Below are 12,441 nucleotides of genomic sequence, written 5' to 3' on the forward strand. Positions count from 1 at the left end.
AGGTTGGAGTAGAACTGTTTTTGGACAACATCATCAACATCAAGCGTTGGGGTGTACGCACTGATAATGGTGACACTGGTCATCGCTGAGCTTAAGAAAGAAGGTCATAAGACATTTGTTAATGCCTACAGGGAGCACTAAGTTGACTGATGAGCTGATTCTTGATGGTGAAGGTGATGCCATGAGTGTGTCTATCTTAGACCAGTTTCCCCTTCCAGAAGAAGGTGTAGTGTCCAGTCTCTTCCTTCTGCTGACTCTCCTCTGGTTATCTTGTCTCGCTCAGAGCTGAAATGTCAGTGCTGTTTTTCACTAGTTCCCTGGAGACTATGAAAGTTTTCCTTTCTGGTTGTTCATTGTCCTGGTTATCCATCAAGGTGTGAATATTTTATGTTTGAAAACATTATAAGACAACAATAATTTTCACATCTCAGAGATTGATCCCATTGGATGCTGTTACCAGCCAGAAGCAGCTGAGACCGTCTTAAGTTTAGGGCATCTTTTCTAGCCCCTCTCCCATTTGGGGTGAGCAGAGGGCATCTTGAATAGGACTGCTCACTCATGGTAGCAGATGCTGAATTGTGCCCCTGTCTCAACCCCAGTGCAGGCTACTTCTGCCTGCATGCAGATTTGTGGCTGGAGACTGCTGGATTCAGTAGTTATGTCTGTCACCACTGGTTCATCGCTGCAGGCCTTTTGGAGGTTAGTACAGAAGTGCATGTTGTTTCTTGTGGTAGAAGCCTGCATGTGATTAATATGAGGAAGCTGATGTGTGGAAACAGCAACCACATGATGATGATAAGATGGAGAGGAAAAACCCTGGATGACATTAAATTTGCATCTTGCTGCATCCTTCTTCTGGCTTAACATCTGTTGAGATCCTGACATCATCTTCACCAGATCCACCATTGAGGACTTGGGATATGGACTGTCATTTGTCTGGAATCTCCCCTCAGGCCAGTTTACCCTGGGTGACACTGTTAGGAGTTCGAGACTCCAGGAGACATAGCTCTGAGGATTGTTGGGGCAAACAAGTCTCTCCATCATTACAAGACTTTGGTCCATGGACAGGAGAGGCGTAACCAGTGCTGAGTCGAGAGGAACACAGTCCATGTCTTGCACCTAATGCCCCTGTTGATGTAGCCCAAAACCACGTTTACCTTTTGCAGAGCCTTATCGTACTGCAGACTCGTACTGAGTTTGTGATCCACTAAGACTCCCAGATTGTTCTTCAGAGTGCTGACATCCAGCCAGTTATCACCCATTTTGTATTTACATTTTTAATTATTCTTCCTCAGGTAGCACTTTACATTTGTCAGCATTAAACTTTGTTCTGTTTGCTCCAGCCCAGCTTTCCAGTCTTTCCACATCCTTCTGAATTCTGCTCCTGTCCTCCAGTCCTGTTATCTGGTAGTTGGGGTGAAATTTTGAAAGAAGTGGAAATACAGATTTTGTGTTCTTTGTATTAACCTATGAATTAACATGTATAGGAATGTCTAACTAGTAAAAACCTTAAGGACACGCTCACTAGGGGCATGTGAAATGGGCTGTATTCGATTTGGATTCAGATTCGGCCTGAATCTGGGACAGTGATTTGATTTGTTGATTTGGATCACTGTCCCTGATTTGATTCATCCAAATCGAATCTGAAGATTTGATGCTGATTTGGATATAGACACAGCTTTAAAGGTTTTTTCTACATACCTCAAGGTACCAGCATGGCTTGTGAACACTGCGATGCTGGGGTGGATGGAGCATCCCACAGGAGCATGCCTAGCCCGCCCCCCCCCCCCCCCGCACCCTCCTGCTCAGCAATTGGCCACGGGGGACCCTGGGTGCCCGCCCCCCCCCGACCCAGGAGGCACCAGTCACCAAGCCAGGGGGTGGAGGAGGGGTTCCCCATGCACTTCACAGTGGACAGGAAGTGCTTCTGGTCCACTTCAGGGTTTGCTGCTGAGCATGCTGGGGACCCCCCCGCGCTCCTGTGGGATGTTCCATCTACCCCAGCATCTCAGGGTTACCAAGCTGCCTGGTACCTTGAGGTATGTAGAAAAAACATGTCTATGTCTGAATCATCGAATCTTTCCAAATTGATTCGGAGGGTTCTGATTCTATTCGGAGAGATTAAAGGGTCTCCTGATTCAATTTGGAGATTTGGCCTCCAAATCAGGTGAATCTCCACCAAATTGAATTAGCAACTGAAGCTTTGCACAGTCCTAATGTTCACCCTTAGTTTGTTGTGTTCTGATAAAGCACCTATCATCAAGGAACAAAAAGTAGGAGTAAGATCCATCACAATGCATCTATGTACTTTTCTCTAGTAGAAAGGAGATGTTCAGGCAAATTAAGATAAATTTTCCTAATTAAATTCTTGGGTTACATGGAACATTTTCACCTCCAAAGATTGATGTTTTGGGAAGCTATGAGCTATGTGGGAACGTAATTGTAACAGATTGCTTTGCAAGCTGAATTGTATTAAAGCTTAAAACATGATGTCGTAAGTATTAGATGTTTATTAAACACAGCATTGAAAGAACCATACAAAGACAAGTTCCCTGCCACAAATAACTTGAAGTGTTAGGTTTTATTCCCAAACTCATTATAATATCTGTGGAGGATTTAGACCCTGGCAAATAAGATAGGCTATAATATGTGACAGAAAAACATGGAAACTTCAAAGGAAGAGATCATGAAAAGAGAGTTTTGTGTAACAAGCCATGTTGAAGGAGCGGATGACTAAATGTAACTGTAGGTTCTTGCAGGTTATTGAAGTATAGAGGGGTTGCATGGAAAATGGGGCAAAACAGAGATTGCAGGTTACCACTGCCCTGGTAAGTGGCAGATGTCTCAGGTGACCAGCTGCTTTATTACACCTCTGTGTATGTATAAAGGTACAATTGTCCTGTTTCAAGGCTGTTAATGCTCATTGGATACAGGGCTCTACTTTATTTGATTTAAACCTTGGCCTGAGAAGGATGCAAGTAGATGATGGTACCTATTGAATACAAGGCTGGGTAGGCCTAAGGGTTATACTGGAAGTGGAAACAATGAGTGGAAACTGACCACCCTCAGTGTTGGGATCAAACCTAGGGCCTTTTAGTCTGTATCCTGTCACCCTGCTGACTGAACTATGCAGTTCTATCTTTGTGTATGTGTATTGAGACAGTAATTGCTTAGCAGACAATATAAACCATGTTATGATTGTTAATCCTGATTATCAAAGGGGGACTCTGCTACATGCTACCTTTTCATTTAATAAATTAAATAGTCATTGGTTAGGTTGAGAGGAGAGTGTATGTACACAAGCGTGTTTGTGTTTCCTGTTTGTAATCTAAATGGAAATCTACTTTTATATCTCTACACATATATGTGATATTCTAAGAGGAAGTTTTTGGCTAATACTTCCTATTTTGTAACTCTTCTTCATAATATTACTAGGAAGAAATGTAAAACATCTTTTATGTTCCTAAACCTGCAACTTAAGTGTACTTACGTGTATGGAATCATATGGATTGATACTAGCAGATATTGTTGCAGGTTCAGTTGTAAATTTTTTATGTGAAATTAATATTCTACTAAAATAGATCAGAACAGGCAACATACTTCCCATGGGAATTTGACGTTTTAAATTTTGTTTTTGTTTGGAGTTGGAATTAGAAGTCAGTCCTTGTAGGAAAGAAATTCTGAAAAAGAACTCTTTTCGAAATAATACAAAACTGTAACATATGTTTCATTTAGACTCTTGCTTCATTCCACTTGAACATATCAGTATGATAGAGGGAAGAAAATTAATTTTATTTACACTTTTTCTAAAAGAGAATTTTGTTCAAATTAGTGTGTTTTAGTTTTGACAAAACTGTATTCCTGATGGAAAATGGAAAACTTTTGAGAGCATACCATGTTTACTTGTTTCCAAGATGAGGTTTTACCCCCTATTCATCATCAGGGGGAAGAGGGAGGAAATGAAGCCTCATCTTAAAATTGAGTACCTGCTGGCAGCACTGGATGATGTTCTGTTCTCTCTGGCTATGGGCTGATTCCCTTGCTGCTCTCTGCATCCTTGCTGAGCTGGGGAGAGGCAGGGAAGTCAGCCAGAGAATAGCCTGAGACCCACTGCTGATTTCCTTGCCACTCTCTGGTAGTATGCTGGGTCTCACTGCTCTCTGCCTCTGAGCTGATTCCCCCACCAATTCCTGGCTCAGCAGGAAGCCAGAGAACATCAGTGAGGGAATCAACACTGAGTCTCACTGCTCTCTGTCTACAGGGTGATTAATAGAATCATAGAAAATTAGGGTTGGAAGGGGCCTCAGGAGGTCATCTTGTTAAATCCCCCCGTTCAAAGCAGGACCATCGCCAGCTAGATCATTCCAGCTAGGACGTTGTCAAGCCGGGCCATATAAACCTCCAAGTATGGAGATTTCACCACCTCTTTAGGTAACTTGTTCCAGTGCTTCATCATCCTCCTAGTGAGAGAGTTTTTCCTAGTATCCAACCTAAACCTCCATTGCTGCAACTTGAGACCACTGTTCCTTGTTCTGTCTTCTGAAGAACAGTCTAGCCCCATCCTCTTTCAAACCCTCATTCAGGTTATTGAAAGCTGCTATTAAATCCCCTCTCTGTCTTCTCTTCTGCAGACTAAATAAGCCCAGTTCCCTCAGCTTCCCCTCATAAGTCATGTGCCCCAGCCCTCGAACCATTTTTGTTGCTCTCTGCTGGACAGTCTTTTTATAGCGGGGGGTCCAAAATTGGACATGTTACTCCAGACGTGGCCTCACCAGTGCTGAATAGAGGGGAATAATCACTTCCCTTGACCTACTGGCAACACTCCTACTAATGCAACTCAGTATGCTGTTAGGCTTCTTGGCAACAGGGGCACACTGTTAGCTCATACTCAGCTTGTTGTCCACTGTAACCACCTTCTGCAGAGCTGCTGCTTAACCAGTCAATCCCCAGGCTGTAGCAGTGCGTGGGATTCTTGCATCCTAAATTCAGGACTTTGTATTTGTCCTTGTTGAACATCATGAGGTTTCTTTTGGCCCAGTTTGTCTAGGTCACTTTTAATCCTACCTCTACCCTCCAGTGTACCTACTACACCGCCCAGCTTGGTGTCATCCATGAACTTGCTGGGGGTGCGAACCATCCCATCTTCCAGATTGTTGAACAAAACCAGCTCCAGGACCGACTCCTGGGGCGTTTCATTTGATACCAACTGCCAGTTAGATGTTGAGCCATTGATTACTACTCATTGAGCCTGACAATCCAGCCAGCTTTCTGTCTACCTCACAGTCTAGTCATACCACCCATACTTCCTCAGCTTGCTCGCAAGAATGCTGTGGGAGACTGTATCAAAAGCCTTGCTAAAGTCAAAGTATATTATGTCCACTGCTTTCCCCACATCCACAGAGCCAGTTATCTCATCAAAGAAAGCAATCAGGTTGGTCAGGCATTGTTTGCCCTTGGTGAGTCCATGCTGACTGTTCCTAATCACCCTTTTCTCCTCCAAGTGCCTAGAAATGCATTCCTCGTGGATCTGCTCTGTGATTTTTCTGGGGGCTGAGGTGAGGCTGACTCATCTGTAGTTCCCTGGATCTTCCTCCTTCTCTTTCTTCAAGGGAATATGGGCACTATATTTAAACAAGATGGGCATTATATTTGCTCTTTTCCAATCATCTGGGACCTTTCCCAGTTGCCAGAAGTTTTCAAAGATAATGGCCAGCAGCTCTGCAGTTACATCAGCCAACTCCCTCAGCACCCTCTGATACATTGCATCTGGCCCCATGTACTTGTTATACATCCAGCTTTTCTAAAAAGTCTGTAACCTTTTCTTTCACCACTGAGGGCTCTTGTGTCAGTGGTGAAAGGAACCACATCCCTAAACTGTGCGTGCTGCCTGGTGCAGAAGTTGGGGAGCAGAACTTTCCTGTGTAGACCAAGGTAAAAAAGGCATTGAGTTCTTCAGCCTTTTTTCCTTATATCTCACTAAGTTGCCTCCCCCATTCAGTAAGGGACCCACACTTTCCCTGATCTTCCTTCTGTTACTAACATACTTATAGAAACCCTTCTTGTTTCCCTTCATGTCCCTTGCTGGCTGCAACTCCAATTGTGCTTTGGCCTTCCTGATTTCTTCCCTACATGCCTGAGCAATATTCTTACACATGTCCCAAGGTGTTTGTCCAAGCTTTCACTTCTTGTAAGCTTCCTTCTTGTGTTTAAGCTCATTAAAGTGTTCTCTCCTAAGCCAAGCTGGTCACTTGCCACATTTGCTATTCTTCCTGCACATTGGGGTAGTTTGTTCCTGCCCTCCATAAGGTTTCTTTAAAATACAATCAGCATTCCTGGACTCCTTTACCCCTCAGACTGGCCTCCCAGAGGATCCTGCCCATGTATTGCTCCTTGGCTTCCTGCTGAGCCAGGAAGCAATGAGGCACTGAGCACAGAGCTACCTGGGAGTGTAGCATGTAGTGGTGGTGGTCAGGGTATGTGTGTATGTGAGGGACAAGGTGTGGTGCAGGGAGCAGACATATAGGGAAGTGGCATGTGGGCAGGAGTCTGGGGTCAGATTCCTTACCCCCTCTGCCACTTGCTTCCCCACTGATTGCTCCCTGCTGCTGTTTCCCTGTTGCAGTGCTTAGGTGGATGGGATGGGGATGGGGACTTAAGATGACACTCCGCTAATTTAATTCCTTACATGGAAATTAAGAAATCTATAATTGGGTATAGAATCTAGTTGGTTGGAATTAAATTCAAAGTTTTCTTGGATTTGGGTAAATGTGGTAGTTATCTGACCAGCTGTAACTTCTTCATTTAAAAAGGTGACATATTATAGAGCAAAACAAAGAGTAGTGTACTGTTGTCACCTTCTGTTCACATAATTTGACTACATTACATAAAAAAGATTTAAACTAGATTTCTCTAGTTTAAATCTAACCCCACTACAGAAAGGATGTGAACAAATTGGAGAGAGTCCAGCAGAGGGTGACAAAAATGGTAAGGGGGCTAGGGGACATGACTTATGAGGGAAGACTGAAGGAACTGGGTTTGTTTTAGTCTAGAGAAGAGAAGACTGTGGGGAGATTTAATAGCAGCCTTCAACTACCTGAAGGGGGATTCAAAACAAGATGGAGCTAGACTGCTCTCAGTGGTGGCAGATGACAGAACAAGTAGCAACGGTCTCATGTTGCAGCAAGGGAAATTTAGGTTAGATATTAGGAAGAATTTTCTCACTAGGAGGGTAGTAAAACACTGGAACAGGTTACCCAGAACAGTGGTGGAAGCTCCATCCTTGGAGGCTTGCAAAACCTGGCTAGAAAATGTTTTGGAGTGTTCTGTTTGGGGCTGGTCCTACTTCGAGCAGGGGGTTGGACTAGATGACCTCCTGAGATCCCTTCCAACCCTAACTTCCTATGATTCTGCCAGAGAACAACAGATAAGAAATACTGGTGACTGCCTAGTGTCTCAGTGAGGGTGCGTTTCTGTCAGGGTGATGTCCTTTAGCCTTTCTCCAACTAAGGAGTACCCAAAAGGCAGTGGGGCTAGGGTTTTGAAGTGTCCTATACTTGCCTTACTCTGGAGGTTGCAACATTGTAGTATTTTATAGGACCTACCCCACCACAAGGAGCCCTCTACTTGGATATAGTGTACGGTCATATCCAGGACCAGTTTTGTGGCCTACAGTAGTTGCACAAAGATTTTGCTCTGTTGTGCAATATGGTATGTCCTTTATAATACTGATAGACATTGTACACTTACATGTGAAGTTGTTAGAAAAGTGTGCACAGTGATATATTGTAGCTAAAGACAACTCAATCTCTAGATGCCATTGTGCCTGTGCATCTATCAGTCAGCAGGTAAATGCTGAAATAAACATTTCTAATAGAGTAAGAGAAAATTATAGAAAAATGGCTGACATCTTTTGTTAAGAGGCAAGGATTTTTGTAGGTGATTAATTTTTATTGGATCATCTGTGTAATTGGTAGGGCCATAAACAAGTGCTCAGGTACCCTATACCCTTCCTCATGTTCTTGCATTTTGCCTGGACTATCATGGCTACAACATCACCCTAACACTACTATAATTTTTCATTAAACAATTTGAAAAGGTTCTGAAAGGGCTAAGTCCCCTGACTTTCACTACCAGTTAGTGGAGTACCTGCTAGGTGCTCTTCAGTTTTGGTTTATAGTGCATCAGTCATGTAAAGCAACAGTGTGATTTCTCATGTAATCTTTTTAGTTAATCTTTCTAATGTTCATAGTTTGACCTTCAGCATAAACAATTCTTTCAGAAGAATTCTTTCTTTAAGAATGGCTTCTTAATTGTGCCCTTCTTACTACAATTTGGGATAATGTGGGTGTTTTGGATTAACTTAAAATTTTTTTTTTCCAGAGCATTTAAAAAAAAAAAAAGACTTAAGATAGGGTTACAAGAATTAGAGGTGCACCAATACATCGGTCCCATATCAGATCAGCACCTGGAACATTGACAGTATTGGCAGTCGACTTTTTTTGGTTGATATGGCTGATAATGTTGCCAATAAATGCCCCATGCATGCGCACAGCTGCAGCGCAGGACGCAGGCGGCCAGGAGTGACCCTGGCAGCATGGAGAGCAGCCAGGTTCAGATGGTAAGTCTGTTGTGAGGGAAGGGGTGTGGGCAGGCATATCGAGGCCCCAGCGGTGAGGGACAGAGTGGGGCTGGGGCTGGGGACAGGTAATGCACAGCTGGGGTAGGGCAGAGGACAGATCCAAGAGCAGCTCATCCAAGTGGGACAGGGAGGAAGGGGGCAGCTCCTGTCACTGCGCATACCCCAGGAGGGCATGGGGGGCATTTCCCCCTGGGTCTGCATGCAGGGCGATGGCAGACTGCTGCTGTGGTTTGGGGGCAGTGCTGGGCTCTTCCTGATGGGGGATTGGGTCAGGGCTGTACTCGGGGCAGGTGGCAGCAGTGCTGGGAACAGAAACTACTGTGAATTTTGGGCTGGCTGCAGCTCTCCCCCCCCCCCCCCGGCACTCCACAGCTCCACAGACTAGCAGCTCGTGGCTCCATCCCGTGCTCTGCCCCAGCCTCACTCCCTCCTTCACCGCAGGGGGATCAATCTGCACCTCCCCCCCTCCACACCCTGTGGGTCTCCCCTCACCCCTTCCCCCACAACAGACTTACCAGCTGGTCACTGCTCTCCAAGCTTCCTGGCTGCATATTGGCAATTGGATCCATATTGGCAGATATGGCTCGTTAAAAATTGACCATTGGTATCAGCCCAAAAAATCTCTATCAGTGCAGTGCACCCCTAATAGTAATTAAAGGAAAGTAGGGCTGGAAGGGACCTCACTAGGTCATCTAACTCAGCTCCTTGCCCAAGGCAGGATCCCTGACTAGACAGTGAGGTATCTCTCTAATATGCTCTTGAAACTTGCAAGGAAGGAGGTTCCACAGTTTATTTAAGTAGCCTGTTCCAATATTTTACCATCGTAGTCTGAATGTTCCTCCTAATGTCTACTCCAACTTTCTTGTGCTGTAGTTTGAGGCCACTGCTCCTAGTTCTGTCCCCCATGGTCACAAACAAAAGCTCATCTCCATTGTCTGTAATTGCCCTCCAGGTATTTGAAGACTTATCAAATTCCCCCTCAGCCTTCTTTTGTCTTGACTAAATAATGTTAGTTCTTTCAGCCTTTCCTCACAAGCCCCTGAGACCTCATCTGATGCCTGTAATAATTTTTGTTGCTCTGTTGCATTTTTTCCCAACTGCCTGCCTCTTCCTTGAAGTATGGGGCCCAAAGTGGGAGATAGTACTCCAGGTGAGGTCCAGTGCTAAACAGAGCAGGGGAATCATTTTCCTTGATTTGCAAGTGACACTTACATTAATACAACCCAGTAAGCCACTGACTCGTTTGTTTGCAATGGGAGCATGCTGCTGGCTCATATTCAGGTTATAGATACTGTAACTCTCAAGTCCTCCTCTTCAGTGCTGCAGCCTAGCAGTACTGGTTCATGTCAGTCTGACTGTAATCTTTATACCTGAAATTAAAAGCTCTGTTTCATATAGGTGGTTGGTTGAATTTTAGTGCTGTGACTGAACTGTAGAAATACCTAAGAGAAAGTATAGAAGTCTCTTAAAGATAGAAAAAAGTTTGTTCACTAGATGGTGCTATGTCACCTGTTCAGTTGTATAGCAAGTTGAAAGCATCCTTGATGCTCTTGTCCAATGAAAATTATTTCCCACATTTTTTTTTTATTACTGAAATGAAGTCATTAATTTCCCTTCCTGCATCATACAGTGCAGCAGCAATATGCAACCCCTCACAAATTTATTTATTTATTTTTAATGTTGATTTAAGGCATTTACAAATTAAATAATGAAAGCTGAGTATAGGAATTAACATCTAAGTTATCATATATGAACATGAGAATTTCAATTTCCAGCAATGAAAATTCATTCCATTCTAGCTGGTTGAAATGTATTTGCTTCCTCTGTTTTGCTTCTGGTACCAGATGATGTGGTCTGGTATCTGGGTGCATTGGTGGTAAGGCAACATATTGGAGCCCTGTGTCCTGTGTGGCGTTCTTCTACCCAATCAAATTCTAGGATGGTAACATACCTGCTTGTGTTTCTGTGTCCAAGTTGTTCATGGGCATGCTTCTGAGGGGAGGCAAGAGTGGTGGTGCACATTTAGCTCCTTTTCGGAGCCTCAGTAGGGCATTATCTCTAGCATTGACCATCCTGTCCTTTACCAGCTGCATGATCCTGAAATTCTCTGCTTATGGAATACCTTGGAATTTACACCCCTCCTAGCTCTGATTGTTAGCAAGATACTGCCTTTACCTTTCTTCCTTATTTCTACAAAGAAGTAATACTGAGCAGGTGATAGGGATTCAGCTAAAAAAGAGGCTTACCTAAATATATATTCTTTTTGTTTCTGTGAAGTAAACTATTAAGCTAATTTGATAGATTTCAAGCCAGAAGGAATAGTAGGTCCTATGGGCCAAGGAGAATGCACTTAGTGATTCAGGATGCCTATTTTCCAATACAGGCGTGTCGCATCCTACACGCATTTAACTTGTGTGAATTCAACTATACACGGGGTGGGAGGGGGGCGGGGCTTGGGTTTGCACGCAGTGCTGCTGCTTACCTAGAGGCCCATTATGACGGTGACGGCCACTGCCTCCAAAACCTCCCGCTGTTGCCATGGAGCCATGCCCGGAACTGTGTGGCTGGCTGCCGGGCGGCAGCATCAGCGTGATGGTGACTGGGCGGCACGCAGCCATCCCCACCATCACCCCATGTTGTGCCGCTGCTGCTGGCTGCACAGCACTAGGCACGGTGCCACGTGCAAACTCAAGCCCCGCCCCCTTCCACCCCATGTATAGTCACCGATTTTCACCTTACATGATTTTCACCTTACGCGCTGACTTCAAAACCTAACCCACACGTAAGATGTGGTTCCACTGTACTTATTACTGTTGCTTTCTTATGCCTTATTTCTTTGTAAATGGAAGCAGAAATTCTAACATTATCTTGACAGACAAGGTTATTTGGGTAAATCCGATATCTTTTATTAGACCAACTCAAATAGTTGGAAAAATTCTTTTTAGCAAGCTTTTGAGCACAAACACCCTTCATCAGGCTGAGAAAGCGTCTGTAGATGGTCTGTGCTCTTCCTGGATGGAGTGGTAAAGCAGGCCAGTATTATGCCAGAAAGCCAGTCAATGAAAATGTAAACTGAGGTGGTCAGTAGGTGAGAGACAGGTTGGGTGCAGAGGGGGAGCAGGGGGAATGAATGTAGCTGTAGCCAAAGGCTGGGAGACAGGAGGGTGGCCAGGATGGGAATGAGGATAGCTAGTAAAAGTCATAGACTTTACCAGCGTATATACCAGCATCTCACACCAGGATGGCATTCAAGCCTGCCTTATGTACCTGCAAGAACAAGATTGCAACTCGGAGTACAGATCCAAAGATATTACCCAACTTATATACTTCATCCTCACACACAACTTCACTTTCAATAACCAACACTTCCTCCAGAACAGGGGCACAGCTATAGGCACCAAAATGGCCCTGCAGTATGCCAACCTTTTCATGAGCCACCTAGAAGAAAAATTCCTCAAGGACTGCACCATCAAACCTTTGCTATACTTAAGATAGATCGCTGACTTCATCATCATTTGGACTGAAAATCTTCAATCTCTGATTGTTTTCCATCAGAAATTCAACATGCAGCACCCCTCCATCAGACTATCTCTGGAATACTCTAACACCAACATTCACTTTTTGGACATGACAGTCACAATCCAGAATGTTACAATACAGACCACCATATACAAGAAACCCACAGACCAACATACATATCTGCATAGAACCAGCAATCACCTTAAACACACCAAGAAAGCTGTAATATACAGCCAAGCCCTCTGATACCACTGAATTTGCACTGAGGAGAACACTTGTGATTA

The 12,441-nt window shown here is 44.2% G+C and overlaps 1 protein-coding gene across 5 annotated transcripts in view; it reads left to right on the forward strand.

Moving 5' to 3' along the window:
• Positions 1–12,441, forward strand: part of MED12L (mediator complex subunit 12L) — a 310,161-nt gene that overhangs the window by 160,209 nt on the left and 137,511 nt on the right. The window lies entirely within an intron of this gene.

The sequence above is a fragment of the Alligator mississippiensis genome, chromosome 7 (assembly GCF_030867095.1).
Source record: "Alligator mississippiensis isolate rAllMis1 chromosome 7, rAllMis1, whole genome shotgun sequence".
Taxonomy (NCBI): Eukaryota; Metazoa; Chordata; order Crocodylia; family Alligatoridae; genus Alligator; species Alligator mississippiensis.